This window comes from Triturus cristatus, chromosome 5_1 (assembly GCF_964204655.1).
Source record: "Triturus cristatus chromosome 5_1, aTriCri1.1, whole genome shotgun sequence".
In the NCBI taxonomy this organism is placed as follows: Eukaryota; Metazoa; Chordata; class Amphibia; order Caudata; family Salamandridae; genus Triturus; species Triturus cristatus.
In genome coordinates, this window is record NC_140587.1 from 73,487,140 (window position 1) to 73,510,735 (window position 23,596).

The following is a 23,596-nucleotide window of genomic DNA, read 5'->3' on the forward strand; positions in this document are numbered from 1 at the left end:
CTGATGGACCTGGGCTTTCGGGGGCATGCCTACAATTGTCTAAAATTGTTTTTATCAGGACGCTCGCAGAGGGTCCAACTTGGCGATCAGGTATCAGATAAGGGTAGCATCTCTTGCGGCGTCCCTCACGTCTCCGCATTATCCCCGCTCCTCTTCAACATATACCTGCAGCCCTTGGTGGCCGCGCTAGCCAACATGGAATGCCGGGTTTTTAACTACACGGACGATACGCAGCTCATTCTGAGGATCGATAACTCTGCCCGTGCCCAAGAGGCAGTCCAAAACATCCTTAGGTTTACAAGAAACTGGATGACTGCAAACTCCCTAAAAATCAACCCGGACAATACCGAAGTCCTAGCCATTCCGGTAAAAGACAACCCCTGGAGAGGTTTGTTCTGGCCCAAAAAAACTAGGGGCCTCTCCTAACCCATCACCAGTTGTAAAAAGTCTGTGTATCAAGATCGACTCCGAACTCTCCAAGAGTAACCAAGTCAATTCGGTGGTGGGCACATGCACTGGTCTTCTAAGACAACTGAGGAAACTGGTTCCCCTGCTTTCAGTTTCATCCATGAAATACAGAACGATGCAGCCAGGTTGATCTTTAGGCTGCCCAGGAGAACTCATGCCTCCCCCTGCTGCGTAAGCTGCACTGGCTGCCTGTCAAGCAACAATCAAAATTCAAGGGATTGTGTATCACCCATAAAGCCCTTTATGGACACGCCCCAGGGTACATAAGGGAACACTTAATCAAGTACGTGCCAGGGCGGGCGCTTCGCTCAGCAGAAGCCGCCCAGCTGGTTTGCCCTCGGAGTAACTTGGCTTCCAAAGGTGAACGAGCTTTTTCAGTCCTTCTGCCACAACTCTGGAACCAGCTGCCCGACACCCTCCGTAAAGAACCTGGTCTGCTTCCCTTTCGGAAACAGCTAAAAAAAATTCTTTTTAGGGACGCTACCTAATACTCCCGACTACCATGGAGACCACCCCCGCCCGGACGCTGCCTTTCTTCTTCCAAGCGCTAAGAGACCTGTCGGTGTACATGCGCTATACAAAAACAAAATACATACATACATACAAACAGTGCGAGTTCAATAGTGATAAACTTTCCTCACAGAGTGGCAGATAGAACACCTTGCTATAACACCATTTAAAATCCTCAACTTGCGTAGTCACTAAAACCTGTGATTTGTCATGCATTTAAGTCATGCTTGTTTAAGTCACTGAGCTATGCATCCACCAGTTAGTTAGACAGTTTTCCAGGTGGGAGAAGGGTAACTGAGCGAATGTAAATAAATATTAGGTTGTTACATTTCCAATTTTATTTGTCAAGTTTGCTTACAATACACTGGGCTGTTGGTTTATAACTGGAGAACCAGGTTCCAGAATCAGTGTTGGCTCAACATCCTGTGAATCTGGGCAACTCACTTCATCGCCCTCTGCATAAAATAGATAATTAAATCTTTCCTTGGGTATTGTGACTAGTGCTCAAGCAAAGTGCTTGAATACCTGCCCGGCTAGGTTGCACTATATAAATTGGCAAAAAAGTATATATTTACATATATATATATTCCACAAGAAAAGCACACTCCACCTCCTGGTATGAGTAATCAGGCCCGGCCACTGTGCTTTGTTGAAAACTCCTTTGTTCTGGCCGAGAAAGTAGCGCGGATATACCCCTTCGGGGGTGATTCCTACCCTTTATAAATTCCCTACATACATACATAATGCGTTTCGACTCCACTGAGTCTTAATCATATGCAAATATTGTATGGTCACCACTTGATGAGTTTCAAAAAGAAAAATTAAGTTTTCTTTTTATTTTTTAAGTGTAGGCAGTGGTCCGCGGGACCACTGCTGTTCTTAAAACATGTTTTTACAAACATTCACAAAGGGGAAGGAGAGGCGGTCCCTTGAGGACCTCTTCCCATTTGCGGATGGGTTACTTCCTACTTAAAGTAGGAAGTAAAATGCATATCTTTTGTTACCACATTTCGGTTGCAAAACATTCACACATACCACTGTGATTTAGTAATAGGAGGGACTCCCGAAACACTCCTCTTACCAATACCAAATCACCCAATTTCGATTTGTTAATAGGCTATCGAATCGCAAATTGGGCCTATGTACACTAAAGATGCTTTTTTGCAGTTGCAAACTACCCAATTCCGTGAATCGGGCCGTTTGCGATCTCAAAAAATGTAATCTTACTCCTAGTCTCTAGTGAAAGTGGACACAGAAATCCACAAGCACTTTAAGGATGGAAAAGGATTCAAATAGAATCTTGGTCGGTCCAAGCACCCCACACTTCATGGTTGGCTCTTTGGTCGGTCCTTGTCTTGCACTAGGAGAGTTTCACTCTGCTGGACGATTTGTCTGTGTCATGTCATGGCCAGCACGTCCATAGCTTTATCCAGTCCCTTCCTGTCAGAGCGCCTATGGTGGGTTTGGCGCTGGGGATTTTGTTGAAATGTGGGTTTCCAAGAGGTGCTGACGTCTTTGATTTGACTGTGGTCAGCTTGAGGGGTACCAGACTGCTGTGACGTGGCACCTCCTTAGACTCCTTCAAATTGTCTTAAAAGGCTGACTGGGAGCCTGGGTCCGCCAGTTCTGCAGTCTGGCCATGGACTGTCACACTCTTCATTGCAGGGCCTAAGCGACCACCTTAAATTCTTCTTTTCGCAGTCGGGGTATTAGGGCTAAGAAGTTGTTTCTCTTGATCGCCGTTTCATAGTAGAAATCCACTGACACATGGTGAAAGGGACCCCCTTCTGGTGTGTGCTTGTGGATAATCCAGATGTGTTGATGCTGCGAGGGGGGCTCTATGATTGCCCCAGAGGTGTTTGATTGACGCGATGGGCGTGTCCTCAGTCTGTGAGCCCCTGAGACTCCAAGAGTTCTGCAAATGTGACCTTAAGCATGGTGGGCACGAATGAAGGGTCACAGATACGCCATCATGCTTTCCTCCTGCTTGCCTCCTTGCATCCTGCAGAGCTGACAATTGTATATAAGAACATAAATAAAAACAAATCAATCATATTTAAATTTAAACAAATTCTTCCCTGCTAGCCTAAACATTAAATGCTGAAAAATACAATTACAATTATTTTTTACGAAAACATAATTAATATTAATAACATGTAAAATTATAAATATTACATGAAATTATTGAATAAAACAATCAAAATGAAAACTATTAATGCATTTATATGTAATTAATACAATGCAATAACTAAATAAACTGATCAACTGATCAACAATTAACTACAAAGCAGCAAATAATTTAAATAGCAATAAAACAATTAATCAATATACATAAATAATTGGCAATCAAAAAATCAAGTTATTTAAAAAATGTATTAGAACTTAAATATATTTAAAAAATGTCCCACTCCAAACCCCTTGCAAGGTACCGGTCCAGGAATGCTGCATGGCTCTCCCAGATGCAGCGAAGTCCAGCCGGCAGGGTTTGGAGTTACAAGGGATGGACGTCCTGAAAAGATGGAGAGGTTTGGTGCAACAGCGTGTGCGGGAGAAGAAGACTTCATTTGCAGTCTCCAAAAAAGTAGATTGGAAGAGTTTAAATGGGGGTGTGGGTGACGGCGAATGCCCTGGTGTGAGCTCTGCGTTTGTGGGAGGGCATTTGGAATGTGAGTTGGATTATGATGATGATGAAGAGGATGATGAAGAATTGGAAGTGGGGGAAGTACCTTTTTGGCAAGAACATAGAGATCAAAACAACAGATGGCATGAAAAAGGGGGGATGCTTAAATTGTTCCCAAAAGTCATATCTTACAGGCGGGGGACTCACAAGTTGAGTCACTGGACAGAAAGTAGGGTGTTAACAGACCACAAGAAAAGGGCGGGATGAAGGCGAGCAACTCCAGAATCGGCATGCAGATTGAGACCAGGTGAGACTCAATGGTGGTGTAGCATGGAGGGTAACAATGTAAGAGAATGGCACAAAAAAGTACACATGGTGACAGGGCCGAGCACAGTGGATAAAAGTGTGGGTGCCGATTCTATCTATGAGGAAGCAGAGAAAACAGGTAGGAAAGATGTGGGGATCGGCACAAGAGAAGACGCCAAGGTAATGGGAATGTCGATGAAACATCAAAGTTGGTGGTAGACAGAGAAGAGCAATCAAAAGAAGATGGGGCGAAGAGTAAAAGTGACGGTTTGAAGAGCTTACCATTTACCTTAACATAACATAACATGACATGAAGTTATCTATGCCACTGGGGTCGCATTTGAGCAATGCGATAAAAGAGAAGATATGGAGGGGTGAATTTGTCGATGTACACAAACTGTCACATAGAGAAATACAATCTAAGGAGGGCTCTAGAGAAGAGGCCTGGGAACTGGCGAAAAGACACATGGACATCGGAATTTTTATTATTTGCAAGTGTCTACTTTAAGAATATTCCTGAGCAGGTTGTGGCCATATTTATGTATATAGATACTATTCATAAGGCCCACACAGAGTTTGGGGGGTTTGCACGGTTACACTACGACGAGGAGTTTCGGCATAATGGTGCTTATAGCTGATAAACCTTGGGGGGAAGTGAACAAAGAGTTATAGGTGCAATGGATGTATCCACAAAGACCTCCCCTTTAAATGCATACTGCAAGATGGTTAGCAGTTCTACACCAGTCTTTTCTCGAAAAGCCCACCTCGGTACATGGGGTACAGGCCAAAGTCCCAATTCTGGTGCCTGCTGGAGTATTAACAGGGGATACTGCTCACTAAACCCTTGTACGTACAAGCACGAGTGTTCTACGTGAAGGGACAACAATGCAGTCCCTCAATGTTTTAGGAAACAGGCAAGCTTCAGGGGTAGCAGACTGGGTAGAGGTGGGGGGAATCCTTTCAACCTGGTTACAAAGGCTTTTACATCAATTAAAGTGGAATCTTTGAGTTATCGGCTAAAATGTTACCCTAACAGAGAAGAGACAACAGGGTTAGAATGCGGTTTCAGACAAGGTTTTAGACTTGGTTATCAGGGCCCAGAGACACGCAGGTTTACAGAGAATTAAAGTCAGCCAAGAAATACCATGATATTGTTAGACAGAAACTGGACTCAGAAGTAGCGGAAGGAAGGTTGGCAAGTACTTTTACATACTGGCCTTGGCCTAGTTTGATGATTTCTCCGCCAGGGGTGGTGCCTAAAAAAGCAATGGGAGAATTTCGTATTATTCATTATCTTTCATGGCCTCAGGGTATGTCAGTGAATGGCTTTATATCAAGAGAGGATGATGCAGTGCAGTTTGCTTCTGCGGGAGAACCATTGCCTTGGTGAGATCTGTGGGCCTAGGAGCTGAGTTAGAAAAATGTGACATCAAGTTGGCCTTTTGTCTGTTACAATTCTTTGTTAGGTATTCAATTTGACAATCAGTTGTATGTTGATCAAGTGTTACCGATGGGTTGTGCCATCTCCTGCAGTTTGTTCGAGTCATTCAGTTCATTTTTGCAGTGGTGCTTTGTTTACAGAACTAATTATGAATTGATTAATCTTTATTTTGATGATTTTTCTGTAGAGGCAGCCAAGATTGTGAGAGGGCCCTAAATCAGTTCCATGACATGGCAGATGAGTTGGGTGTGCCTTTTGCTCCTGAAAAAAATGGAAGGTCCTAGTACATGTTTAGTTTTTCTGGGCATTGAATTGGACACAGATAAAATGGAGGTGAGATTGCCTGAATTTAAAGTTCAAGAAATTGTTGCGTTACTTGAAGAAGCAATGTTAACACCCAAATCAGAAGTTCAGCATCTGTTGGGACATTTGAATTTTGCTTGTTGTGTTGTGATGGCAAGCAGGTCTTTTTGTCGGTTTTGCAATGTCAAGAGCTAATTTACCACATCGCAGGATCTGGATTTCAGCAGCAGTGCGGGCAGATTTTTAGGTTTGGTTAATGTTTTTGAAAGGTTTCAATGGCCTCACTCTGTCTTCTTTGGAGTTGGAATTTGTTTGGATGGTCCAGATATACTCAGATGCAGCTGGTTCTAGCGGTTTAGGTTTATTCTGGGAAGGCAGATGGTGTGCCGAGAAGTGGCCTTTGAAGTAGGTGAATGAGAGAAGGAGCATTGTCTTTTTCAAATTCTTTCCGTTGTTGGTGGCTTTTTGGTGTGGGGTGAGAATTTAGCTAACAAAACGGTTACCTTGAATATAGACAATACGACTGCTGTGGATTTGGTCAATGGGCAGAAAGCCAAAGACAAATATCTTTTAAAGTTGTTGTAGAGTTTTATGCTAGGTTGCTAGTTGTTTAATGTCATTTTTAGAGCCAAGCATGTGCCAGGCGTGAACAATAATATCGCAGACGCATTGTCTCATTCACAGTGGCAGAGATTCTGTGGTTTGGTGCACGGAGCAGATGTGCAGAAAATACAGCGGTATGGGAGCTAGACGATTGAGAATGCTTGAGCTGATTAAAATATTGCTGCAGTGAGTACTAGAATGTCTTACAGGAGAGATTGGGAAGAACGTCTGAGGATGGGTGCATCTCGTAGGAGTCAAGACGAGCAATGTTTATGGTTACGCAAAAATGACGTGTTAAAATTTGTTATGAAGTAATATTGATAGGAATGTTTCAGCTACTACAATTGTTAGTAAGTTAGCTGATTGAGTTTTTATGGCAAGTTTTTCTGGGGCTATGAGCCCTTAGCTGGTGAAATGTGTAGGGGAATGATGCAGGTTGGCCAAAAGAAAATCTGAAACTTCAATTTATTTGGGGTCCTGTTTCGATGAAATTGTTGTTGCATATGGTTAGGGGCCTTTCTTCCTTATGTTTCTCTTCATTTGAGCAGTTGTTATTTAGGTCATGCATGCCCTGGTTATTCTTTGGTGTATTTAGGATATTGGGGAGGCCATTCAGGGGGTTGAGAGTGGGAAACATAACATTGTCAGGAGGAACAATACAGATCTTTTTGGGGTGATCTAAAACAGACCAGAGAGGTAAGGGTGCAAAAGTATCACTAAACAAAATCAATGGCATAGTGTGTCCAGTGGTTTTGTGGCAGGATTTCCAAGCAGAGGGAGGGACTAACTCAGGTTTGGTTTTTGCTCACCAAGCTGTTTCTCGGCTACTTGCATCACATGTACTAGGGGTAATGAGAAAGGTTTTCTGTTACATTGGCGAAGTTCTGTTTTGTTTTGGAACTCATTCCTTTAGAATTGGTGCCACTTCTGATGCAGAGAGGTTGGGGTTCTCCCTCAGCGAAGTGAAAAAACGGTCATTGGTCTTCTGATTGTTGTATTCGGTATATTAGGGAGCTTTAGGATGCTTAGCTTTTACGCAGTTGTTAACTCTTATTTCTCATTTCAGGTTCCATGGCTGGACCTGCAGTAGCTTTCTTTTCCATTTGGATAGTCGGACACTCGTTTATTAAGTAGACAGTGAAGCAAGCTGAGAAACGTCTTTTTGGAAAGAATTTGGGCTTCTGAAGTGATGAAATCAGGTTTGATTGGTGGGGGAAGAGAGCACGACACAGAGTCAACTTTTACCTTGGTTTTCTTGTTGGGTGTTGTAGGAAGCTGGATCTGTATATACTATACCAAAGTGAGGTATAGTGTGCACAGAGTCCAGAGTGATAAGTACGTTGCAGTAAATATACAGATTGTAACACAGTTTGAATTGCAATTGTAAATGTACTTTGATTTGAATACAGTTGTGTTACTGATAATGCAATGCTATTCTGAATACAGTACATATACTTTGTTTAGGATTTTTAGCAGAATATTATGTAAGTTACTTTTTAGATTACTTTTCTTACACAATGCAATATACCTGGATACTGCACTGGGGCATTTCCTGTAAACAGGTAAGTAAAAGCATTTTGGTTATTTAGTTACAGTTTTAAAGGATTTCTTAGATTTCCCAACTCCACACTTGTAAACTTTTCATAGAAAAACAGTCCCTGTTATCCTATTGAGGAAAATAGTGTTATGGGTTCAAAGGTAAGTACTTTGTTGTGGGAGTTGGTATTCTGGGGTTAGACTCAGCGGTCCCCCAGGGTCAAGGATGCACTCTTGTTACACCCTCAGCTGCACTAGGCCCAATGTTATCCAATGAGGGATAGGGGGCTTCCGGTTGGTGGCTGCTGACGAGAAGGCCACTAGGTTGTGGGAGCGAAGCTCCTGGACTTAAGATCAGGGCAAAAGGGGGTTTAGGCCACCACAAAAGATGCACCTTCAGCGGCACTGGGGCGGCCGGGTGCAGAGTGCTGTTTTAGCATCGGAAGTCCTGTAGCTTTCAATGGGGAGTCTCCAGTTTGCAAAAGCACTGCAGGCTCGGGGACAAAGGTCTTCTGGGTGCAACCGCTATTTGGACAGGTAAGTTGGATGTTGAGGGTTGGTTAGGCACCATCAGCTGGGCCACCCAAGGCCGTGGGGCGTCGGGTGCAGTGGTGCATTTTATGGTCAGATCTTCTTACCAGCTCCTGGTCGCGGTTGGGGGACCTTCCGGTTTGAGGCAGCAGGCATCAGCTGGAGGCTTTAGGCAGGTCAGGGATCACCAGATCTCAGGTCAGGATTGCTGGGGAGACCTCATCTTGGTGTTGGGCCACTTGAACTTGGGCCGTGGGCATCGGGTGCAGAGTGGTGCAAACTTGCGGATCCTTGCAGAGCTCGAGTCTGTTGTTTGAACAAATCCGGTGTTCACAGGAGACAGTCTTTGGGATTGAAGGCAGGCAGGTCCTCTGGGTTTCTTGAGGTTGCTAGCTGCAGGATACACCGGGATATCGCTGGAGCAGGTTTCGAGGTGGGGACAGGCCGGTAGGGCTGCGGCCAAGTCAGTGGGAGTCCTCCTCTTGTTAGCTTCGGCACAGCTGTTCGGTCCTTCTTTTTCTTTTCTTCTTCTGGTTTCTTGTCGGAGGAAGCAAGGTCAGGGCTGCCCCTAAATACTAGATTTAGTGGTGTTACAGGTAGGTAAAAGGTTGGGACCAATGAGTCCCTTCCCTGGGGTGGGTACACTCCCTATTATCCACAATAGAGGGGCGTCCCCCATTCGCATTCAAAAAGCACAGTATTTTCAAGTTGATAAACATTGAGAGTAGATTGTAGTCCTTGAGTTTTGTCAAATCAAACTTTATTTAATTTTTTTCTTCCAAAAACATCTTTTACTGATTTTTGTAATCGACTCTTAGTACAAAATCATAGCGATGCAATTCTTACAAAATAACCATGGTGTATCTGGTTACCCAATGCATTTCGGGCCATGGCCCTTCATCAGGGGAAACATTTCTGCAAATATTCAAGAATAAATGTTCAATCAATCATTGCACAGGGTCTGATATCAGTTAAATCACTGAACTAAAACGTAAATGATAGACCTAAAGTCATTTAATATGGTTAAGTAATGACGTACAGCATGCTCTGAAAGTGACGAAGATCAAGATGATTATCAGTGCGGTGACAAGATAAAGAGCACGTGGTACAGAAATCGTAATCGAAGTGATAGTACCAGTATGCACTTATTATAGTAAAAACCAAATACTTCCCATGAATGATGGATGGTATGATGCGGAGCCCAGGGCACACTCAGTCAAAGCACATCAGCAGTTCAGAAAAAAGTGGGGGCTACCATGCAGAAAGAGGGCACTTTCTCAAACAACCCACCGCCCCCCAAACAAAAGAGGATGAGACTAAGCTCTCCCTATAGAGTCTTCATTTTTTAAGTGGAAGATCCTGGAAAGTCCATCTGCATTGGCATGGGCAGTCCCAGGTCTGTGTTCCACTACAAAGTCCATTCCCTGTTTGGAGATAGACCACCTCAACAGTTTAGGATTTTCACCTTTCATTTGCATTAGCCATCTGAGAGGTCTGTGATCAGTTTGAACGAAGTAAGTACCAAACAAGTATGGTCTCAGCTTATTCAGGGACCACAGCAAATGCCTCCCTCTCAATGGCACTCCAAAGCTACTCCCTGGGGAGAAGCCTTCTGCTTATAAAAGCAACAGGTTGGCCTTGGCCTTCATCATTGGTCTGGAATAGGACCGCTCCTATCCCTAGCTCAGAGGCATCAGTCTGCACTATGAACTGCTTGGCATAGTCTGGAGCTTTGAGAAACAGTAAACTGATAATTCCCATCAGGTGTGGAGAATCAATCAATCTATCAGGGGGTTTATAAAGCACGCTACTCACCCATGAGGGTCTCAAGGGGGGGGGGGGGGGTGCACTGCTCCGTTCAGCTGAAGAGCCAGGTCTTGAGGGTGTTCCCGAAGGTGTTCAGGGAGGGGGCATGTCTGATGTCTACTGGTAGCTCCTTCCAGGTCTTGGCTGCGATATGGGAGAACGATCTTCCGCCTGATCTGGCTCTGTTGATCTGCGGGGTTTCAGCCAGTGCGAGGTTGGATGATCGCAGGTTTCTTTTGGGTACGTGGAAGTTTACTCTGTCAGTTAGGTATTTGGGTCCGCAGTTATGCAGGCACTTGTAGGCATGAGTGAGGATCTTGAAGGTGACCCTCTTCTCCACGGGGAGCCAGTGGAGTCGCCGCAGGTGTTGGCTTATGTGTTCATGCCGGGTAATGTCGAGGACGAGTCTGGCTGCGGTGTTCTGTATTGTTTGCAGGGTATGGACTTGTTGATGCCGGCGTAGAGTTCGTTGCCATAGTCGAGTTTGCTGGTGATGAGTGCATGGGTGACTGTTTTCCTTGATTCGGGGGGATCCATTTGAAAGTCTTTCTGAGGATGCGTAGGGTGTTAAAACAGCTGGAGGTGACGGCGTTGACCTGACGGTTCAGGGTGAGTGATGCATCGAGTACAATGCCGAGGTTCTGTGCGTGGTCTGGGGGGTGGGTGGGCTATTGAGAGCAGAGGGCCACCAGGAGTTGTTCCATGCTGAGGGGGTGGTTCCAAGGACGAGGACTTCTGTTTTCTCAGTGTTGAGTTTCAGGCAGCTGTTGGTCATCTAGACTGCTACTTCTTGTATTCCTCTCTGGAAGTTGAGTCTTGCGGTGGTGGGGTCTTTGGTGAGGGAGAGGATGAGCTGGGTGTCGTTGGCGTAGGATACAATGTTGAGGCCGTGCTGTCAGACGATGTCTGCGAGGGGAGCCATATAGATGTTGAAAAGGGCCGAGCTCAGAGATGACCCCTGCGGGGCTCCGCAGGTGATTTCCGTGGGGGCGGAGAGGAAGGGCGGTAGTCTGATCCTTTGGCTTTTTCCGATGAGGAGCAAGCAGATCCAGTCTAGGGCAGTTCCTTCCTCTTGTAGTCTGGTGATTAGAGTGCAGTGGGAGACGGTGTCGAAGGCTGCCATCAAGGACGGCGTGTTCTTCGATGAATTGTGCCAGCTCCCTGTTGACTGCTTTTTCTGCCACCTTGGCCACAAAGGGGAAAAGCGAGATGGTCCGGTAGTTTTTGAGGTTGATGGGGTCCGCCGTGGAGTTCTTGAGAAGGGGCCTCCATTCGGCACGCTTCCAGTCATCAGGGAAGGTGCCTGTTTTGAAGGTGGTGTTGATGGTGTGTTGTAGTTGGGGTGTGATGGTGTCCGCTGCTCTGTGGTAGGTGTGCGGGGGCCAGGAGTCGGTGGAGGCCCCTGAGTGGATGCCTTTCATGGTCGTGGCAGTGTCCACGGTTGTGATTGGTGTCCAGTTGGAGATGGTGGGAGGTCTGGTGTCTTGGGGAGGCAAGACGCTGATTGAGGTGTCTTGCGAGTGGTCGGTGAAGTTGTCGTAAAGTGTTCTGATCTTGAGGTGGAAGAAGGTTCCAAGCTTGTCGCAGAGGTCCTGGGATGGGGTGATGTCTGTGGCTTCGCTACGTGGGTTGGTGAATTCCTGGATAACATTGAAAAGTTCCTTTGGGTTGGTGGAGTTGGTAAGGATTTTGTTGTGGATGAAGTTCCTTTTAGTTGTTCTGATTTGGCTATGGTAGTCCGTCATGGCTTTCTTGTAGGCTGTCAGTTGTCTTAGTATTCCTCCAGTTCTTTTCCAGGCGTCTGCAGGTGCGTTGGGGTTCTTGGAGGTTGGTGCTGAACCAGGCGGCTTTTCTGGGGCATTGTTTGCCGGGGTTGCATAGCGGGGCGAGCGCGTCTGCGCAGTTGGAGAGCCACGTGTGGAGTTCTCTAGCTGCGGTGTTTGCGTCGGATGTCCAGGTGTGGTCATCTCGGGAGAGGGTGGAGCTCAGTTGCTTGTTGATCTTGCTCCAGTTCCTTCGAGGCAGGCGCAGGGAAGGTTTAGGAACTTGTGTTTCTTGATGGTGGAATGGACGCAGTGGTGGTCGGTCCAGGGTGGTTGCGTTGTGTGGCTGAAGTGGACGCAGTTTCCTGCCGCGAAGATGGGGTCGAGGGTGTGCCCTGCCCTGCCCTGTGTGTCGGTGTGTTGATGAGTTGGTTGAGTCCGATGCTGATGAGGTTGTCGCGGAGGATGGTGGAGTTGGGGTCGCTGGAGTTATCAAGGTGGAAGTTGAGGTCTCCGATGAGTATGTAGTTTGCTGATGTGATGGCGTGGGGTGAGATGAAATCCGTGATGGTGGTGGTGAAGGGTGTCCGGGACCAGGGGTCTGTAGATGAGTGTCCCACAGATAGTGGTCTTGGGGCTGGTTGTGATCTGGAAGTGCAGGTGTTCTTCGGATGGGAGGGTCTCGCTGGAGGTGGTGAGGCAGAGGGTGGGTTTGTGAACTATGGCGAGGCTTCCTCCCGGGTGGTTGAGGTGGTCTTTCCTCTGGATCTTGTAGCCGTCCGCGATGGTGAAGTTGATGTCAGAAGAGGCGGCGGCGTTAGTCCTGGTCTCCGTGAAGAAGGCGATGTCGGGCGAAAGAGAGTCGTCTGTTGAGGTAGGCTAGGCCGGTCTTATGGAGTGCCTTGTGTGCGTGGATGAGGAGTTTAAAGGAGGTTCTCCTGTCGACTGGGAGCCAGTGCAGGTTTCTCAGGTGGTGGGTGATGTGGCTGTGGTGTGGCACGTCGAGGATGAGGCATACAGAGGCGTTTTGAATGTGTTGCAGTCGTTTGATGAGCTTGGCCGAGGCTCCCAGGCAGAGGGCGTTTCCAGAGTCGAGTCTGCTGCTGACGAGGGCCTGGGTGACTATTCTTCTTGTATCTGTCGGGATCCACCTGTAGATCCTGTGGAGCATGCGGAGGGTGTTGAAGCAGGAGGAGGAGACTGCGTTGACTTGATTGGTCATGGAGAGCATTGAGTCGAGGATGACTCCCAGGTTGCGTGCGTGGTCGGTGGGTGTCGGGACTTCCCCCAGTGTCGTTGGCCACCAGGAGTCGTCCCAGGCTGAAGGGTTGGAGCCGAGGATGAGGACCTCCGTCTTGTCCGTGTTCAGCTTTAGTCGGCTGCTCTTCATCCAATCGGCAATGGCCTTCATTTCTTCGTGGAGGTTGGGTTTGGCGGTGAGAGGGTCCTTGGTGAGGGAGAGGATCAGTTGAGTGTCGTCGGTGTAAGAGATTATCTTGAGGTTGTGCTGTCGGCGATGCGTGCGAGCAGGGCCATGTAGATGTTGAACAGTGTCGGGCTGAGGGATGATCCCTGGGGTACACCGCAGGTGATTTCGGAGGCTTTGGATCGGAATGGGGGGAGGCAGACTCTCTGGGTTCTGCCGGAGAGGAAGGAGGTGGTCCATTCCAGGGCCTTGTCTCGGATCCCTGCGTCATGGAGGCGTGCGCGTAGAGTGCGGTGGCAGACAGTGTCGAAGGCGGCGGAGAGGTCCAGCAGGATGAGGGCTGCGGTCTCACCGTTGTCCAGCAGGGTCCTGATGTCGTCGGTGGCGGCGATGAGGGCAGTCTTGCTGCTGTGGTTGCTGCGGAACCCTGACTGGGATGGTTCCAGGATGCTGTTTTCTTCGAGGTATTGGTTTAGCTGTCTGTTGACGATCTTCTCGATGACCTTGGCTGGGAACGGAAGCAGGGAGATGGGCCGGAGTTCTTGAGGTCTCTCTGGTCCGCCTTGGGTTTTTTGAGTAGGGCGTGGCTCTCAGCGTGTTTCCAGCTCTCTGGGAAGGTCGCGGTCTCGAAGGAGAGATTGATGGCGTTGCGCAGGTGGGGTGCGATGGAGCTGCTGGCTTTGTTGAAGATGTGGTGCGGGAAAGGGTCTGACGGGGAGCCGGAGTGGATTGTGCTCATGGTCTTGATGGTGTCATCGATGTTCACATTGGTTCACACTGCCAAGGGGTTGTGGTCGATGGTGTGCGGCGAGTCTGGTGTGTCGGTGTCTGTTGGGGTTGTCTGGGTGTTGAAGCTGTCGTGGATGTGGCGATCTTGCGGTGGAAGAAGGTGGCGAGGGAGTCGCACAGTGCTTGCGACGGCGGGATGTTGTTGGTGTTGGAGCTGGGGTTGGAGAGTTCCTTAACGATGTTGAAGAGCTCCTTGCTGTTGTGTGCGTTGTTGTCGAGACGGTCTTTGAAGGAGATCCTCTTGGCGGACCTGATGAGGTGATGGTGGTTGCGGATGGCGTCTTTGTGGGCTGCGTGGCTGTCCGGTGTCTTTTCACTGTGCCATTTATTCTCTAGTTTCAGGCAGGTACACTTGGATGCTAGGAGTTCCGGGGTGAACCAGCTGGCTCTCTTGCTGGTGTCTCTGTAGGTGGGTTTTTTCAGCGGGGCGAGGGTGTTGGCGCAGTCGTCTATCCATCGTCTAAGGTTGTAGGCAGCGTCGTCGGTGTTGGAGGGGTCGGTGGGTGGGCTGAGAGCAAGGTTTGCCAGTAGTTGGTCTTCGGTGACTTTATTCCAGCAGCGGCGTGGGATCTGTTGGGTGTGGTGGTGTGTGGTGGGTTTCTGGAAGGTGAAGTGGATGCAGCGGTGGTCGGTCTAGAGGAGTTCGGTGGTGTGGCTGAAGGAGATGTGGGAGCTTGAGGAGAAGACGGGGTCTAGCGTGTGGCTGTCGGAATGGGTCGGCGTTGTGATGAGCTGTCTCAGTCCGAGGTTGGCGAGGTTGTCAATCAGGGTGGTGGAGTTGCTGTTGTTGTTGTTCTCCAGGTGAAAGTTCAGGTCTCCGAGGAGGATGTAGTCGGTGGAGGTCAGGGCGTGCGTGCTGATGAAGTCAGCGATGGAGTCGATGAACTGGGGTCGGGGTCCGGGGGGTCTGTAGACGAGGGTACCTCTAAGGGTGGTGTTGGGATCCGTGTGGATCTGGATGTGCACGTGTTTGGTGGTGCAGAGAGTGTCGTCGGTGCTGGTCGAGACCCTGATGGTGTTCTTGTGGATGATGGCGATTCCTCCGCCTACTCCATTGGTGCAGTCTCTGCGGGTGATCTTATAGCCATCTGGGATGGCTATGGCGATGTCGGGTGCGGAGGAGTCGTTCATCCAGGTCTCTGTCAGGAAGGCGACGTCCAGTGATGATGAGTCGAGTAGGTCCCAGAGCTTTGCGTGTTTGCCTGCGGAGCGGGTGTTCAGTAGGATGCATCGGAGGTGGTTGAGGTTCTTCTTGGCGGGTGCTTCGGCGGCTCTGAGGCTGGTGTAGCTGCAGTTCCGGAAGGTGAAGGGACCATGAGGGCGTTTCGAGGCAGCCTTGAAGTAGGTGTGGGTCCGTCCGGGGTTGAGAGCATGAAGTGTGCTGGCATTGTAGCGGCGGCGGTCGTTGTGGTGGGCGCGGGGGGGCGCGAGGACCAGGGGTTCTGGTGCTGGGCGCGGTCCAGGCGCGGACGGGCACAAACGGGCTTGCCTTAGGCACGCCTTCGGCATGGCAGCGCAGCGGCTGCCATATGTGGGGAGGTGGGAGGGAGGAGCAGGGAATGGTCAGTGAGGGGGGCGGGGCCGCAGGGGACGCAGCGGCGGGAACCGGGAGCGGCGAGGTAACCGGGGGCAACCGGGCAGAGGATCAGGGGCACACGAGGGGAACAGAAGGCAAAATGGTCACAGAATCAGAGGCACACAAGGGGAACAGAAGGCAAAATGGTCACGGAATCGGGGGCACACGAGGGGAACAGAAGGCAAAATGGTCACAGAATCGGGGGCCCACGAGGGGAACAGAAGGCAAAATGGTCAAAGAATCGGGGGCACACGAGGGGAACAGAAGGCAAAATGGGCAACAAACAGAGGAAGGCGGGCACAGAAAGCCGGGGGCAGCGAGGGGGACAGCCGGCAAAGGCACAGAGACAACAAGCAGAGGGGCGAACTTTCCAGCAGCAGTAGTGGGCAGGACAACACAGGCGGAGCTGTGTGGTGGGGGAGCGACCTACCTACTCTGTCTTGGTGACAGAGTTGAGCCCTCTATAGTCCGCCCAAAACCTCATTTCTCTCTTTCCACCCTGTGGATGAGGTTTGGGAACTAGAACCACTGGGCTCCCAGATATTTCAATAACCTCTAACTCCAGCATCTTGCTGACTTCAGCTCGGACGCTTTCCTTGACTTGATCAGACTGGAGATAGATTTTGTTTTTGACAGGTGAACTGTCACGAGTGTCCACATCATGGTACACCTGTTCGTCTGACCAGGGGTCAAGGAAAAGAGCTTTGCATACTGCTGCAAGACTTGCTTGCAATCAGTCTGCTGTTCAGCAGAGAGGGTGTCTGCAAAGATAACTCCATCGACTGACCCATCTTTTGAGCTGTAGGAGAGGAGGTCAGGGAGAGGTTCTCTCTCTGTCTCCTGATCCTCATCAGTCACCATCAGCATGGTGATGTTAGCCCTGACATGGAGAAGCTTAAGGTGGTTCACATGGATCCTCCCTTTTGGGTGTCCTGCTTGTGCGCAGGTCAACCAAGTAGGTGAGCTCACTTTTCTTTTCTAAGATGGGGTAAGGGCCACTCCATCTCTCCTGGAGAGTCCTTGATGCCACTGGCTCCGAAACTCACACCTTATGCCCTGGTTGAAATTCTACCAGTGCAGCTTTTTGGTCATACCAGTACTTCTGAAGTTCCTGGCTGGCCTCAAGATTCATTCTTGATGCTTTTTCCATGTACTCTGCCATTCTGGACCTTAGGCCAAGCACATAGTCCACAATATCTTGTTTGGGTTCTTGAAGAGGCTTCGCCTAACCCTCTTTTAAAAGACAGGGTGGTCCCCTTACAGGATGGCCAAAAAGAAGTTCAAAGCGGGAAAACCCTACTCCTTTCTGAGGCGCCTCTCTATAAGCGAAAAGCAAGCATGGTAAGAGGACATCCCATCTCCTTTTGAGCTTTTCAGGGAGCCCCATAATCATGCCTTTAAATGTCTTGTTGAATCTCTCAACAAGGCTATTGGTTTGTGGGTGATAGGGTGTAGTAAACCTGTACTGTATTCCACACTCTATCCACGTGTGTTTTAGGTAAGCAGACATGGAGTTGGAACCTCTGCCTGAAACCACCTCCTTAGGAAACCCTATCCTGGTGAAGACAGAAAGGAGGGCCGTGGCTACTGCAGGAGGGTACCTAGTGGCATGATCCATTACCACTAAAGTGAATTTGTTTCCTGATGCTGTGGGAGGTTCAAGTGGACCCACTATGTCCACCCCTACCCTTTCAAAGGGAACCCCAACCACAGGTAGTGGTATCAAGGGGCCTGTAGGTGTCCACCTGTTTTGCCACTTGCTTGACAGGTGACACAGGAGCTGACAAACTCTTTTACTTTGTGAGACATCTGGGCCCAGTAAGTGGATAACTAGCTTTTCCAAGGTTTTGGTTTGGCCCGGCCCAGATGCCTAGCTAGAGGGATGTCATGAGCTAGCGTTAGGAGGAACTCCCTGTTCTTCTGAGGCACTACCACTCTCCTAGTGGCTCCAAGGTTGGGGTCTCTGGCCTCAGTGTACAGTAGTCCCTCATCCCAATAAACTCTGTGGGTACCACTGACATCTCCCTTTTCCTATCTTCTTTTTTATTTTTTATTTGTTCAATCCATAGCTTATAACAGAACATATTTAAATAAATGATTGTTCACAGCCATAACACAAATAATCCTACAAATAAACATGATTACAAAAAAAACAATATCAAAATAAGATTTTACCAAGTCCATACGGTTAGTTTATATGCTCTATCATTGGGCCCCATTTCTGAATACCCAGTTTTTTCCGATTCATTGACTTAAGACAAAAGAGACTATATTCCAAATTAAAAATTTAGGATTGCTGCCTCAGGCTTTCAAGAGTTGGACAGCTCTGCTGTCCAAGGCACAGCTCTTCCCCAGAGGGCCCCCCTGGGCCTAAGAGTTCAACCTGGTAAGGGTCAAGCTCTATTGACTCAGTTCCCTCTGGGGTGTCCAAGTCCTCTCCCTGAGGAGAGGGGTCCTGATTCTTTTGCTGTACAGAAGCTGGTTTCTCAGACTTCTTACCTTTTCTCTCGGAAGGTTGGGCCATACTTTCAGGCTCCAACACTTCTTTTTCACCCTGTTTTCTGCTCTATGCTCTTGTTTTTACACAAACCATCTCAGGGATGTCCAGCATTGGTGCATGGGTTTTTAATTATACCTCAGCCAATGCTGAGGTTTCTAGGTCATTGACAAGCAGACATGCAGCTGGAAACTTTGGAGAGACCACTACCCGTTTCAGGCCAGCAACCCCCCCCCACACCCCAGTCTAATGTCATCATAGCCATTGCTTGATTAGTGGTAACACTGTCATCATTGGTGACTGGGTAAGTACGCCCAATCAAGTATTGCTTAGGGGAAACCATTGTATCTCTCACCATAGTGACACTGGCACCTGTATCCCTCAGAGCTTCTATCCTAGTTCCATTAGTGCAAGGGTATTGCAAATATTTCTTTAAGTTGTGCAAACTCAACTTCCCCTTTTGAAACTAGATATGCTTCAGTGTGCATCCCGATTTGCTTCTGGCACATACCAGACTGACTACACCAGGAGTAGCTGTACTAGGACTAGGGAGATTTTTGTTAGGACAAGTAGCATCTCCAGTTAAGTGTCCCAACTTTCTACAGTTGTTACACGAGGCCTTTAAAGGATCAAACTTATTTCCCCTGTACTTGTTAGTAGATTGGGAAGAGTTTTGGGACCCACCCCCGTGCAGGTTTTTGGGGCCCTTTTGAAGATTCAGGCTTTTTATCTTGGTGATTCTCACAACCTTTCCCCTGGGGAGGTTTTGTAACCCTTTTCTTTTGGTCACCCCCAGTAGTTGTTTTTGTCTCTCTTGTTTTGACCCAATGGTCTGCCTTCTTTCCCAATTCTTGGGGATTAATTAGACCTATGTCTATCAAATGCAGATGTAACTTTTCATTAGTGCAATTACTTAATATATGTTCTTTCATAAACAAATTGTAAAGTCCATTGAAATCATGCACATTGTGCCCAGTTAACCAACCTTCTAGTGTTTTAACTGAGTAGTCTACGAAGTCAATTCAGGATTGGTTTTGGGTCTTATGAGCCCCCATTAATCAAATTCTGTATTCCTCAGTTGTGAGTCCAAATCCCTCAATCAGAGTTCTCTTCATGAGGTCATAAGACCCAGCATCTGCCCCAGAAAGGGTCAGGAGTCTGTCTCTGCTGTTCCCAGAGAACAGTTCCTAAAGGAGTGCCCCTTAATGTGACTTCTTCACTTTTCTCATTACACAAGCCCTCTCAAATGTTGTGAACCATTTTGTGATATCATCACTCTCTTCATATTTAGGGACAATCCCTTTGGAGATTTTGGGATCATAAGATTTGCTCTTTATCCCTATTGATTAAATTGCTGCCACCATTCATGGGTGCCAGGCCCATCTCTGCTCTTTCTAGAGCCAGAAACCTGGTCTCTAGATACAGTCTTTTGGTCAACCTTGCTAAAAGGCTGTCCTCCTCATTAAGGATGTCCTCAATGTTCTCAGTGGTACCTGATCTACCTTTGTGGGATCTAGGTACTGAGAGGTTGATTCTAGGAGTCAGGGCCACTGGGGCCCCTCTCTCCCTATGAAGTGGGGGGGGGGGCTTGGTCAACCTGCTCATCCCCTCCCATTTCTACCTCATCTGATTGGTTTTCACCATTTTCAGATGGGTGGTCCTTACCATACCCAGCCAACTGCTCCTGAAGCTTTTGTTTGGTGGTATGGGACCCCATGCTTATATTTTTAATTTTACATAGGGGCCTTACCCCTTTGAAGGACAAGTGAAGGTAAGGGGTGAGGTCAATATCCTCAACCTGGTCCTTTATGAAATTCTGGTTATTTTCACTAACAGCTGGGTTCTTGTTTTGAGACATTTTAAAAAAAGATTACTAACCCCTCTGATCCCTAGCTAAAGTGACTTTTTATTTTTCTAAAATTCTAAAGGGATTTAACCAAGGTCCTAACAAGACTTTTAATAATTTTGCAAAAATGCCAATTTGAAAAAATCTGTATTCTAATGAAAGTTTAAGAGTTCTGTCGTGTAATCGGGGGATAACCAAGTAGTCCAACAAATGCAAAATTGTATATCCCACTACTGATCCCCCAATGTAGGAAGCTGGCTCTGTATATACTATACCAAGTGAGGTATAGTATGCACAGAGTCCAGTGTAACCAAAAGGAAGGCAGAGGTAAACTAGATAGCACCTCACACTCTATTTGTGGTAGTGGGGTTGAGCAGTCAGGCTTTATTAGAGGACAGTGTTAAGCATTTGCTGTACACACTCAGTCAGCAAATGAATTCACACACTCAACGACTGAACTTCAGACCAATTGTTTTTGTATAAAAATATTCTTTTAGTTATTTTATTTCCTAGAACCAAGCAAGCCTTGCACAGGTAAGTGATAAATAGTTTGCAGTGAATATACAGATTGTAACACAGTTTGAATTGCAATTGTAAATGTACTTTGATTTGAATACAGTTGTGTTACTGATAATGCAATGCTATTCAGAATACAGTACATATACTTTGTATAGAATTTTTAGCAGAATATCATGTAAGTTACTTTTAAGATTACTTTTCTTACACAATGCAATATACCTGGATACTGCACTGGGGCATTTCCTGTAAACAGGTAAGTAAAAGTGTTTTGGTTATTTAGGTACAATTTTAAAGGATTTCTTAGATTTTCCAACTCCACACTTAAAAACTTTTCACAGAAAAACAGGCACTGTTATCCTATAGAGGAAAATAGTGTTATCGGTTCAAAGGTAAGTACTTTGTTGTGGGAGTTGGTATTCTGGGGTAAGACTCGAATATCCCCCAGGGTCAAGGATGCACTCTTGTTACACCCTCAGAGGCACTAGGGTGGCCGGGTGCAGAGGCACAATGTTATCCAATGGGGGATAAGGAGGCCTCCGGTTGGTGACTGCTGACGGGAAGGCCACTGGGTTGTGGGAGCAAAGCTCCTGTGCTTAAGCTCTGGGAAAATGGGGGTTTAGGCCAGCACAAAAGATGCAGCCTCAGCGGTACTGGGACAGCCAGGTGCAGAGTGCTGTTTTGGCATCTGGAGCCCTGTAGCTTTCAATGGGGAGTCTCCGGTTTGCAAAAGCACTGCAGGCTCGGAGAGGAAGGCCTCCTGGGTGCGACCACCACTTGGTGAGGTAAGTTGGGAAGTTAGGGGTTGATTAGGTACCACCGGTTTGGGCACCTAAGGCTGTGGGGCGTCTGGTGCAGGGGTGCCTTTTAGGGTCAGATCTTCTTACCAGCTCCTGGTCGCAGTTGGGGGGACCTTCCGTTTTGAGGCTGCAGGCATCGGCTGGAGGCTTGAGGCAGGTCAGGGTATCCCCAGATCTCGGGTCAGGATCACCGGGGAGACCTCCTCTTGGTGTTGGGCCACTTGAACTCGGGCCATCGGCGTCGGGTGCAGAGTGGTGCAAACTTGCAGATCCTTGCGGAGCTGGAGTCAGTTGTTTGAACAAATCCGATGTTCACGGGGACAGTGTCTTTGGGATTGAAGGCAGGCAGGTCGTCCGGTTTCTCGAGGTTTCTGGCTGCAGAACACACTGGGATTTTGCTGAAGCAGGTTCCAGGTGGGGATAGGCCGGTAGGGCTGGGGTCAAGTCAGTGGGCGTCCTCCTCTTGTTAGCTTCGGCATGGCTGTTCAGTCCTTCTTCTTCTTTTCTTCTTCTGGTTTCTTGTCTGAGGAAGCAAGTTTCAGGGGTGCCCTTAAATACTAGATTTAGGGGTTTTACAGGTAGGAAAACGGTTGGGACCAATGGGTCCCTTCCCTGGGGTGGGTACACTACCTATTATGCCACCCTCCAGTGGAAGGGGGGCATACGCCTGAGAGTTGTGTTTCACCTTGCCTCCCCCACCTGAGGGGTGGAGTTGGCAGAGGTGGGCACACCTCTCTTCCTCACTTGTTTTTCACACCGGTTTTCCCGACCAAAGTGGGGGTCAGAACCAGTGGGGACCAGTTACTAAAAGCAGCAAGTGGCCTGGGGAAGCTCACAAAGGTGGCAAGCCTTTGTAGCTTTCTCTTCGTGGACCCTGCCCATCCTGGGGGAGAAGGCTTGGCACCTCGTCCCAGGATGGTCATTATTTCAGGCCCCCGAGAGCAGCAGGCTCTCCACCCATGGGTTCAGAAACATGTCTGGTGGTGGCAGCTGAAAGCAGCCACTCAGCCTGGACACTAGTGGTAGGTCGTTTTTCAGGAGGCATCTCTAAGATGCCCTCTGTGTGCATTTTTCATTAAATCCCACAATGGCATCAGTGTGGGGTTAATGTGCTGAGTAGTTTGATACCAAACTTCTCAGTTTTCCATGTAGCCATTATGGTGCTGTGGACTTTGTAATGACAAACTTCCAGCATCATATACTCTTAATGGCAGCACTGCACTTACAATGTCTAAGAATGGACTTAGGGCCAGATTTATGGCACGATTTTGCATGCGCAAACGGGTTTGCGAACCTGTTTGCACATGCAAAATAACTGTTGGCTATGTACAATTCCTAAATAGCGAGTCGCAATTTATTTGCGACTTGCTATTTAGGAATTGTGAGTTGCAATTAGGAAGGGGCATTCCTTTCCTAATTGCATGCGCAATGCAATGTGTGAATGTTTTGTGACCGCAATGGCGGTTGCAAAACACTCGCATATTACCACCCTCTTCAAGAGGGTGGTAATGCAGTCACAATTTCGAAGGGGTCACCAGGGGACCCCTTCCACTTTGTGACTGTCTCTAAAAATATTTTTCAAGGGCAGCCAGTGGTCCCAGGGATCACTGCCTGCCCTTAAAAAATGAAATGAAAACGTTTCATTTTTTTTTTTTAATGCATCCCATTTTCCTCCATGTGGGAGGGTACAGAGCCCCAGGGAGGAGGACCGGGTGTGGGAGAACACCCCAGTCCTGTGTCTATTCTCAGGGCACAGACCCTGGGCTGGTGGACTTGTTGCAGGATAGCACCCCTGAACTGGTGATAGAATTCTGCAGAACACCTGCCACAGGTGCCCCGACAATTGTGGAATCAAGGGGGACTGCTCTCGGTGGGGGGATGCAGACTCCCGGGGACGGGGACAGGGTGTGGGAGAGCCCACCCCAATCTCCTATAAGCCGCAGGGTACAGACCCTGGGTTGGTGGTCCAGTGTCAGGATGCCATACCTGACTTGGCAGGAGGGAGAGTGGAGAAATGGGTGCCAGGCACCTGGGGCTAACGCCCCCATCTCTCTGATGCCACAGAGGTTAGAGAGGCCTTGAAGGCTTGAGGCCTGGCTCTCATCACTGACAGTTGTCAGTGGCCACTGTGGCTTGCTGGTCGACAGATTTTTACCCTAGGCGGGGGACAGGAGTCACACCCCGGGGTGGACTGGGCGACACCACTGTATTGGCCATGTGGGTACTGTCTGCCTGTTGGGACACATCTGTGAGCCAAGT

At 48.2% G+C, this 23,596-nt stretch overlaps 1 long non-coding RNA gene across 1 annotated transcript in view; it reads right to left on the reverse strand.

Moving 5' to 3' along the window:
• Positions 1–1,293: 1,293 nt before the first annotated feature.
• The window catches only part of LOC146830212 (uncharacterized), a 121,964-nt gene continuing 99,661 nt past the window's right edge, over positions 1,294–23,596 (reverse strand). Inside the window, exon 2 of the long non-coding RNA XR_014961383.1 lies at positions 1,294–2,988. This is a non-coding gene — a long non-coding RNA (uncharacterized LOC146830212). The remainder of the gene's footprint in view (positions 2,989–23,596) is intronic.